Here is a 9,933-nt window from a genome sequence, read left to right as displayed (position 1 = left end):
ATGCTGTAACAATTTAAAGAAGCAACAACGGACCTGATCAAAGATGAGGCAATCACACTCCACAATGTTCATTTTGCTTTCATCAGTCTTTTTACATTTTTTTCTTTGTTTACTCTGTAGAATTTTATTTCCCCCCTAATTGCATCCAGTTTCATTGCTGCCTGGGGCTTTGTGCAAATTATGAGTAGACTTGCCACCGCTTGTAACTTATTGAAGTTTAAAATGATTTTCTGCTCTCCCATGGGCATGCCATTTGCATGCAGCACAGCAGTAACTAATAGATGTAATCTGCCTATAATGTGCCTGAATTATTCTTAACTTTAGTCGAAGCTTCCATTGATATTGAACACTTCAACCTTGCCTCTTAATGAAAGAACATGTATTTGAATAAGACTGGTCAATGATGATATAAGAGCAATATTAACCCAGGGTACAGGTAATTGTGCTGCATATTTGTGGAAAAGACATTTATAAGTGTAAAACTGAAATTACATAAAAGTACTGTACTTTTACAGACATTAAATTTTATAACCACATACAGTACAATAATATATGCTTGTCCAAAAGCCGCTGTCATAGTTACTGTAAATTGGAAGTGTTAACAAACAATCTTAATGAGAAGCCTGAAAACGCTGTTTTAATATGGCTATCAAAACCAGCCTGAGTGTAGTTAATGCAGAGCTCAAATGTTCTCTTGTTATACTAAATGCGTGTGATTAATTTCTCCCGTTGAGTGAAACAAACCAACGTGCTGTGCATGTCAGACTGATAGATATGAAAAGCATTTGGATAAACTGCTAATGTGAATGAAAAGTAGGCAAGATGGATTTGCCTGATGAACAGTTGTAGTGTACCGACTGTGCACATAACTGAAACATATAGATAGCACTTTAGACATTCATGTTATCCAAAGATTGAATCATGTGAACTGGACTTCTTTTTCTTAATAAAACTTACAACATCGCCAAATACTCGGCCATCACCGCTAGTTGGACACTGATCACCACATACAAAACTCAGAGGATATTGCAGACAAGCTCAGAGACCTGAAACTGGATGATGAAAGCATGGTATCCTTTGATGTTACTTCCCTCTTCACCAGCATCCCTACTACTGATGCCCTGACAGTGGTTAGGAAAAGACTAGAAGAGGACCAGACCCTGAACAGCCGAAGCAACCTCAACACAGACTTGCTTCCTTCTGGACTTGTGTCTGAACACCACATACTTCACCCACAGAGGTGACTTCTACAGACAGAAACATGGTGGTGCCATGGGTTCTCCAGTCTCACATATTGTTAGCAACCTATATGTGGAGAAGGTGGAGATGAAAGCATTCAACTCCTTCCCAGGGACAGCACCAACCCACTGATTCAGATATGTAGATAACACCTACAATTTGACTCCCACCACCCACTGTAACACAAATAAGCAGTCATCAGGACAGAAAACATCCCCACCTCCTCTGAAGCCAAAAGGAAGAAGGATAGACATCTGGGGACAGCTCTCAAGGCCTGCAGTTATCCAAACTGGGCCTTAAACAAGATGGGGTTTTGATCCAACAGAAGGTCGATGGACAGAGCAGAGACTCAGAGTGAAAGGAAAAACCTAGTGATTACTTACATGGCTGGTTTGTCAGAGAAGCTCAAAAGGTTCTTCAGAAAACATCACATACATGTCCACTTCAAATCCACCAACACAAAGAGTGAAAGACTCATCCATCTAAAAGACCAAACACCTAAACAGAGGAAGAGCAGCATAGTGTAGGCAGTTCAGTGAAGTAAAGAATGTTCAGAGCTCTACATAAGAGAAACCCAACAGCCTCTACACAAGATAATGGCCCAGCACAGGAGAAGCTACACCTCAGGACCAGAATCAGCAGTCTACCTACACCTGATGGACAAAGGTAACACTTGTTTGAGGATGACAATGTGCACATTTTGCACAGAGAAGAAGAAGTATGAGAGAGGAGTACGTGAAGCCATTTATGTTCACATGAAGCATCCTTCTGTCAACAGAGGAGGAGGCCTCAGGCACAACCTGTCTCCAAGTTTTCATGCTGCACTTTCATCCATCCTCAGGAAGATCAAGACCACTTCACACATCCAAGATGGCCACACCTAAGGAACCCCATTTTAAGGAGTTAGGATTATAATTGTTGCGTCACGATGAATCCACCCTGTTCCCACCTCCCACCTTAATGAGTCTATTCAGGCCAAGGTGGAACAAAGGCCTGCTCTGGAGGATATACCTGGGTCCCCCTGCCACTTTATTCAGACTGAAGAAGCTGCTTGGATAAGTCCAGTTGACATGATTCAATCTTCGGTCAGCACATTAGAGTAGAGGAGAGGATTTCCCTCAGGGCCTATTGGTGCGAAGTAAAAATGCATCAAGTGTGTCCCTTTTGCTAAATGAAAGAGAATTTAAGCTGTACAAATGACTGCAATTTTAACTGACCACACCGAGACAGGGCTTAAGCTTTGGCAGCCCTAATTTTTGAGATCTATTTGTGTGTGTGTCTGGCTTTATGTGTTTCTCCTGTTTCATCTTTCTCTTTGAACCTCACTCTTTTACACCGCCACTATACCCTTCTTTCTCTCCATCTCTCCTTCTCTCAGGCAGTTAGACGGCCTTTAATTGCCAGACATTAAAAAGACTGCTAGAAAAGAAGAATCCCCTGGGGCTACTGGCAGGCTAAATGGCAGCTCTTCTGCCATTGCCTCCTCCTACATGCAGCAATGAAGACGTGTCAACATAATCTTAGGCAATTTGCAGTCATCATCAGGGGGACTGATTAATTTTCTGTGTGAGTATTAGTTGTAAACAGCAAGACTGTCTTTCTACGTTGTCATGTCTTACTTTAAATGTTTCAAAGCAAGGTAATCATCAACAATAATCAATAAAATGTATTCACATAAGACATATAAATAAATCTCCCTGATTATAATGTTGCAGATAGTAGAGCATTTGTAGGCTGTTACAATTATAACGTGTTATACACACTGTATAATACAAGATATTACAGGTTTATCATATGTTGCACGGTGAGAAATGGATTAAATATCAACTTAATTACATTTTCTGTTAGATTGTTGGCTAATAAATTTGAGGCATTTGTGGCATTTTTTAACAGGTTAATTAAAAAATATATAAACTAGAATTTACAGATACACAATTGTTTTAGAATGTCACAATACAGACAAATTTCTGTAGTGTTTTATGCCAGAAATTAATTTTATGGTTCAATTGTAAAGTTGTTGCAGCAGCCAGATTGCCAAAGTTTTATGTCAACCTATGGTGGACATGGCTTATAGTGAAATTTACAACCACAGTTTGAGTTTGATGACCGAAAGTTTGATCACCTTACAGTATTTATCTCATGGTTGTCACCATTCAGCTGGGGGAGCTACATGTTGGAAAACATGTACACTAGTGCATGAATTATAGTTTTGAGTCATTCAGATTATCTTGATAGATATTTAATAAAAGGGGATCCACAATTGAACTGAAATAACGGTCCATAAAACAATGTTTTACAATGCCATGACAGTTTTTCACTGTCCTCACACAATTACTCTTATAAACAGTACCATACTCTGCCCTCTAAATTCTGTCATATGAATTCTTAGAGACTGAAGTTGAAGTTGTTCCCTTTTCATTTCCACCCCCAGTCATTTTATTGGTTTGGAGGAGAAGACACAATTCTTTTCCCTGTTTAATATTCTTATCTCTGTTTTCCCGCCAGGCTTGCAGTGTGCGGTGAATTCTCTCCCCTTCTCTATCTCCCAGCACCAGAGTTCCCTCTCATTGATGGGGAAACTGTATCAGCACAGATACAGAGTGAAATGAATTTGGGTCTTATGAAACGCAAGGCCTCATATAAGAAAAAAAAAAGTCCCACAGACCTAGAGAGATAAGTTATCGTACAATGGATTTAGTCCTGTTTCGCTTCAGTCATTATCCTTTATCGGAACATTGCGACTCTGATGGCTATGACTTATCCTCAAGTGTGTGTGTGTGTGTGTGTGTGTGTGTGTGTGTGTGTGTGTTTGTCATACCTATCACGGCAGGCATCCCTTTGTGATCTGCAGCAGTTGGCAAAGATTTGCATTAGAGTTGCAGGTAGAAAAGAGGAATGAGTATTAAACACAAAAGATATATACTATATATATATATATAAAATATCAAATTTGCTGAATATTTTCATGCAAGTCAATTATTTCCCCTTAATTATGAGGTTTAAGGATCATGTATAGTAGTTTCATAATAACAACTGCCTAAAGTGCAGGGCCGAACATGCAGCAGAGCTCAACAGGGACATTATACAGGTTTATAACAGAAAGCTGAGGGAGAAGATGCTTTATCCCATTTACTTGGATCAATTGAATCATTTTGAAGAAAGTATCTAGTGGGCAAACTGCTTTATATGTCGCTTCAGCATTGGTTTTAACATTCATCCTTTTGTTCCTTACTGTGGTCTCCACTAACTATCCCTTGCTATGTGATGAATGTTACAACCATCATGGATAATGTGCTGCCTTGCTATTCCTGTCTCCCTCATCCACATGTACTTAAATGACAATAGTCACTCTACTAGATACAGATGGTTAATCAGCTTTCAATAAAAATCTCTAGTCAGAGCAGTGTCTGCTTTATTCTCCACAACACATGCTGTGTGTGGTAGCTGCCCACACTGACTTTTATTGTTTATGCAGGTGCTGCAGCTGGATCTCTATGGTTTCCCCATGGACACACTGCAGACTGGCTGACTAGGCTGGAGTAGTTCTTTTTACTCTTTTACTGTTTACTCTAGCAAGACAAGTCTGTGCCCTGCTGAGAGCTATTCTAGAGGTGCTTAATTTTTGTCACTTTGACTCATGTGGTCATTCGCACCAGGACAGAAACATGAACACTCATTCTTTCTCTGTTTGTAATGGGTGCAGGCACACTTACACGAGCACATGACAACTGACTAACTCACTTGGTAAAATACCCATACAAATCCACATTACACACACACACACAACCTTCCCGCATAATCCAACGCTAGCCTGCCAACAAAATTTGCTACACCCCACCACTGCCTCATAGAGTTGTCATGAGACAGCTGCAGAGTTTTGACATGTTAATTTCAACCCTGAGTTGACCCTCAGCTAATTATTCCCCAACTCTGTAAACACTAGTAGCACCAGTTAACACCAATTAATGGCCACTAATCATTGCCAGATGCTACACCTTGAGTAATTTGCCCCACTTCCTACACTTGCACTTACAATTTCACACATTCATGTGATTCTGGATTTCTATGGTTTGTTGAGCCCTTGCACATGCTAATTACCAAGGAGGTTGGTGGAGAACTGATTTCCCACTCATACTCACAAAGATAGCATTATATATACGTTTTTCTTTCAATCATCTGCCTGAAGGTTTTGCTTAACCTGAAAGTAGTCCCAATGGAAGCATATGTTACAGGAGCTATTAAAGAATGGGATTAATCAAAGTAAAAGTTATTCTGTGTCTTGGTTAAATGGCTACAAGTAACAATTTAGAGAAAAAAAATTGACAGTGGCATACACAGAGGGAATAGTTAAACATCATGAAAACACCCTTTACTAGAACGTCTTCCCTTAAAAAAAATCTGAGCACCAAATAATCAATTTATTCTCAACCTCATTTCTGTCTGCTCCAACATTATTCTTGATTTGCTGCTTTATTGTTTGTATTGATTAGCTGAGTGTGTAGTGCTTGCTGTCTTGCCTGCCAACTGTACGGTTGCCAAGGGAAAGCATGAACAAACCTCTGCCAGCACCAGCCTCCTCCAGCAACAGCTGTGCCACATATGCTGCCGATCAATATAAACAAACATGGCCTTCCTGCACCAGGGATAAGGATTGACAGGTATGATTCATCTTCTGTGCCAGTGGTGGGAGGTGCAAATAATAATAAGCAGAGATAGATCTTTTCCCATTGCGATAAGAACACTGGGGTTAGTAGGGGTAGGTCGGACAGATCATTCGCCCCCTAAGGTAACTGGCAGGGTTCCCTACACAACCCCTCACAGTTTTCCTGAGAATTAGAGCAGCATGAATCTACAAGGGCTGTAATTTGTGGTCTTCTGTACACAGAGTGAACAGCGAAGATGAATGGGAAACAGGCATGGATCATTGGTGATGTGCCAGTCGCACTGCAACTGAGCATATTCAACACAGACAGTGGGGAAGATCACAGTATCCAAGTGATTCATAACACTCTGCTTTTTAATAAGTACTTTGTAAGCTACACCATTTTGGCATATGATCATCTCATCAAGTCAATGGTGTTTGATGTATCTTACTCCCAAAATACAGTAATGATGAAATTTCTATGCAAGCCCCATTTGAAGATTTTGATCATTGCACTGTGGTCCTTTGTGACTACATGACAGGAGTTCAGCAGCTTGTACATCACGTTTGCTATTGTCTCAGGGGCACAGCTGAAGACACGGGCCACGGAGGACAATAGCTGCATAGAGTGGGTATGACGTCCCGTTGATGAAGAGTAATGGCTTGAAACAATATTTCCCCAAGGAGTGGAATTGAAATCTGAACACTGTGATATGGTTTCATCGCCATGCAATTTGGGGATGTCAGATCAGTTTGCGGGGGGCAGCATTGCATGAAGGAGCGAAGCACAACCATAGGAGGAATATACAGATGGCAATGCCCTTTTTATCAGTTGCACCAAACCTGAGACATGTCACAATGAAGGGTAAATAAATTTACTTTATGGGAGTAAATAATATAGAGTCACAAGTCGGTTGTTTTGAAAATAGTGGTGGCTCAGAATAACAGCAGGTTACATAACATTCTTTATAAAATGTGCGCATCTTCTTTAAAATGTATATTGTTGTTCACCCGTCAATAAATATAAAATCTGTATAATATTTTTCTTTATTGGTGAAAGTTTAAAATAAAAGTAATATTTTTATTCTAACTTCTTCTTAAAGAATAAGGCAATGCGATGTTCTAGGGTGTAGCCCTTCTTCAACGTGCAAACAATGTAACCTACAGTGTATTTAATTACATTTTGTTATGTTGCAGCCTAATACTATAACTGTTCAAATTTTTGTTCAAAGTTTTACACTCAGTACCCCATAATGACAAAAAACTAAATTTGCAACACTTAGAAATATCTCAGCAACAATCAAGAGAAATGGGAGGCTCCTGAGCTAAATTTCAAGTGTTGTTTCGAAGGGTCTTATAAAGTTTAATCAATATCTAAAAGGAAAAACAAGATATTACCAAAAAGAAGATATTTCAAACACAACGTCTCCCTGAGCTAACAATATTGGAATAATTAATAATAAATTGTCTTCAATCAGTGCCACTGATATGAAGCTACTTAATAATCAGGGTTGATATTTAGATAAGGGTTGATTGGTGCATTTAAATCAGGCCCATTGTGTGACACAGTCTTTAACAAGACCATGACTCAGCTGGAAATCTCCAGCATGCAGGCTGTCAAAAGTCACTACCAAGAGTTTCCTTTGGCAAACTATTTGTGTCATACATGAGATCACCACTAGCTATTACTTCAATAGAAGTTAAAGACAAGAGAAATCAAAGATTAAGAGTTTTTGTATTAAAATGATGACTCTGCTCTTACTGGGGAAAATATGGTTAATAAAAATTCAGATGGGGTAGCAGTAATTCCAACGTTAACAAGAACAGGGAAAAGCTCAAAGGAAATAAGCTTTGAAGGTATTCTGACTCCAAAACAAGCCTCAAAATTGAATACTAATGCATCTGTAGTCAAGGCCACAGCACCAGCCTTTTCTTTCTTATTCTTTTACTGGAGCTGCACAGCTGTAGAGATAATTTATGTGTTTACTTTATTCACTAGTCAATTACATTTTAATGTGACTTGCCTAATGTCCAAATTCTGTCTTCAGATGTGGCCCATGTAATGACTGTGATAGATAAAAGACAGTTTAATTACATGAGATCGTAATTGTCTGCATGCAAAGCCCCCATCACAACCGCCTTGAATCTATACCATCATTGAGAGGGAGTGAGGATAATTTGAAGTCTTTGTCTGATGACAAATATTACAGCTTCCTAAAAATGTTAGGTAGATGTGGCCTGTGGGGTTGCAAACAATGAAAACATGCAAAGTCTGTAGGCAGAAAATTAAAACAGCTACCAATGATGAAATAGGAAATTACAAGGACAGAGGCAATGTTTGAGCTTGCCCCTGATCCTCAAAACACAACAGCCAAGATAAAGGATGATGAAGCTGTAATATATGTTTCATGGCAACAACAGCTGCACTCCCTTCTGTTTCCCAGTGACATTCAGAGCAACTGCCCACACAGTTATCATTCTGTCCCGCACACAATCACCGGAGAGAAGTTGTTAAGAGGAAATATAATATTCTGGTCATTCTTTGCTGTTGCTGTGGTGTATTTTAGTCCCAGTGTGATGCCATTCATTACTGCCCTGTCAGAGCTCTCACGACTTGGGCTCAACAACTAATTGAGATGACATTTCCAGATACACACACACACACACACACACACACACACACACACACACTCACACACACACACATGCACACACACACACGCGCGTACACACACACACGCACAGACAGAAACATGCGTACACACACACACACACACACACACGCGCTACCCACACTGCTATGAGCTTTGAGCAATTACTGCCTCACACACTCACACACACACACACACACACACACACACACACACAGATAAAATAGAGCCCTGTATTCTCAAACAAAGACTTTATTGGGGGTTATTTTAACAGAATGGACTCCAGGTGCAGTAGCACCTGCATTATTTACTACTCAACATGAATGGTGTTATTTTAAAAAATTTGGAATTTCTCTACACATTTGATGCCCTTTTGGTTTTCCAAACTTTTTTGAAACAGATTTATAAAGGAAAGACAAGAGAATAAGGGTATAGAATTCTAGGAATTCTAACATAGAGAATCAATTTCCTTTTACCATGAAACTACACCAATAATCCAGATGCTATTTTGTGAGAAGATAGCAGTGATGCCGAGTTCATTATCACTGGGCTCAATTCCTTATTACACTGTAAATCTCTATCCTCCGATTTTAATGTATAGCATGCTACACAGTATTAATAAGAACTGAAAAGGAATCCTCTTGCTAAAATGTTTCACACATCAGTATTTTTCTCTTAATATTCCTATATTCTCTTTGGATGTACTGTAGAACTTTACTGGACAAGTGATTGAAGGGTTATCCTTCCTTGACCACAAATCGTAATGTCGAATCTGCATTGTCAAATATAACACGCACATCCAATGAACAAGTTTGAAGCATTTTTTTTTTTCTTGGTGGATTGGGATTGAACACATTCATCTGGTTTCAGCAATATATATAATGTTAATGATAGAATGATTATCAGTGGAAAGTCTGTAAAGGTAGATTTGTGTGCACATCATGTACACAGAGACATCCATCCATTATTTAAACAGCTTATAATATAAAGGTCACCTGGAGCTGATCCCAGCTGTCACTGGGTGAACAGCGGGTTTCACTTTGGACAAGTCATCAATCTATATGGTTGACATACTGTATGGAGACATATAGACGTGTACATGTGCAGCATTGCTAATCACTCCCCCATTGTGGTGCCCTGCACACAGATGGTGAAATATACACACACACTAAAATGCATTATTTGTTACACTCTTCAGCAATGTCAAGACCCAATGGTCCTTCCATCGCTATTGCAGCATGAAGTCGTCATCTCAATGGTAATACGGGCTATAATAGTTTGTGTTCTGGAAAGCTAACCATAACACAGTTTTTATTCTCACTAGTAGGGTAAATTGACTTACATTATTACAAATCCACATGCTGTACTAATCTTACTGACAGCAAAGCCTAAAATAGGTTA

The sequence above is a fragment of the Channa argus genome, chromosome 1, assembly GCF_033026475.1.
Source record: "Channa argus isolate prfri chromosome 1, Channa argus male v1.0, whole genome shotgun sequence".
Lineage (NCBI taxonomy): Eukaryota > Metazoa > Chordata > Actinopteri > Anabantiformes > Channidae > Channa > Channa argus.
This window is presented reverse-complemented; position numbering follows the sequence as displayed.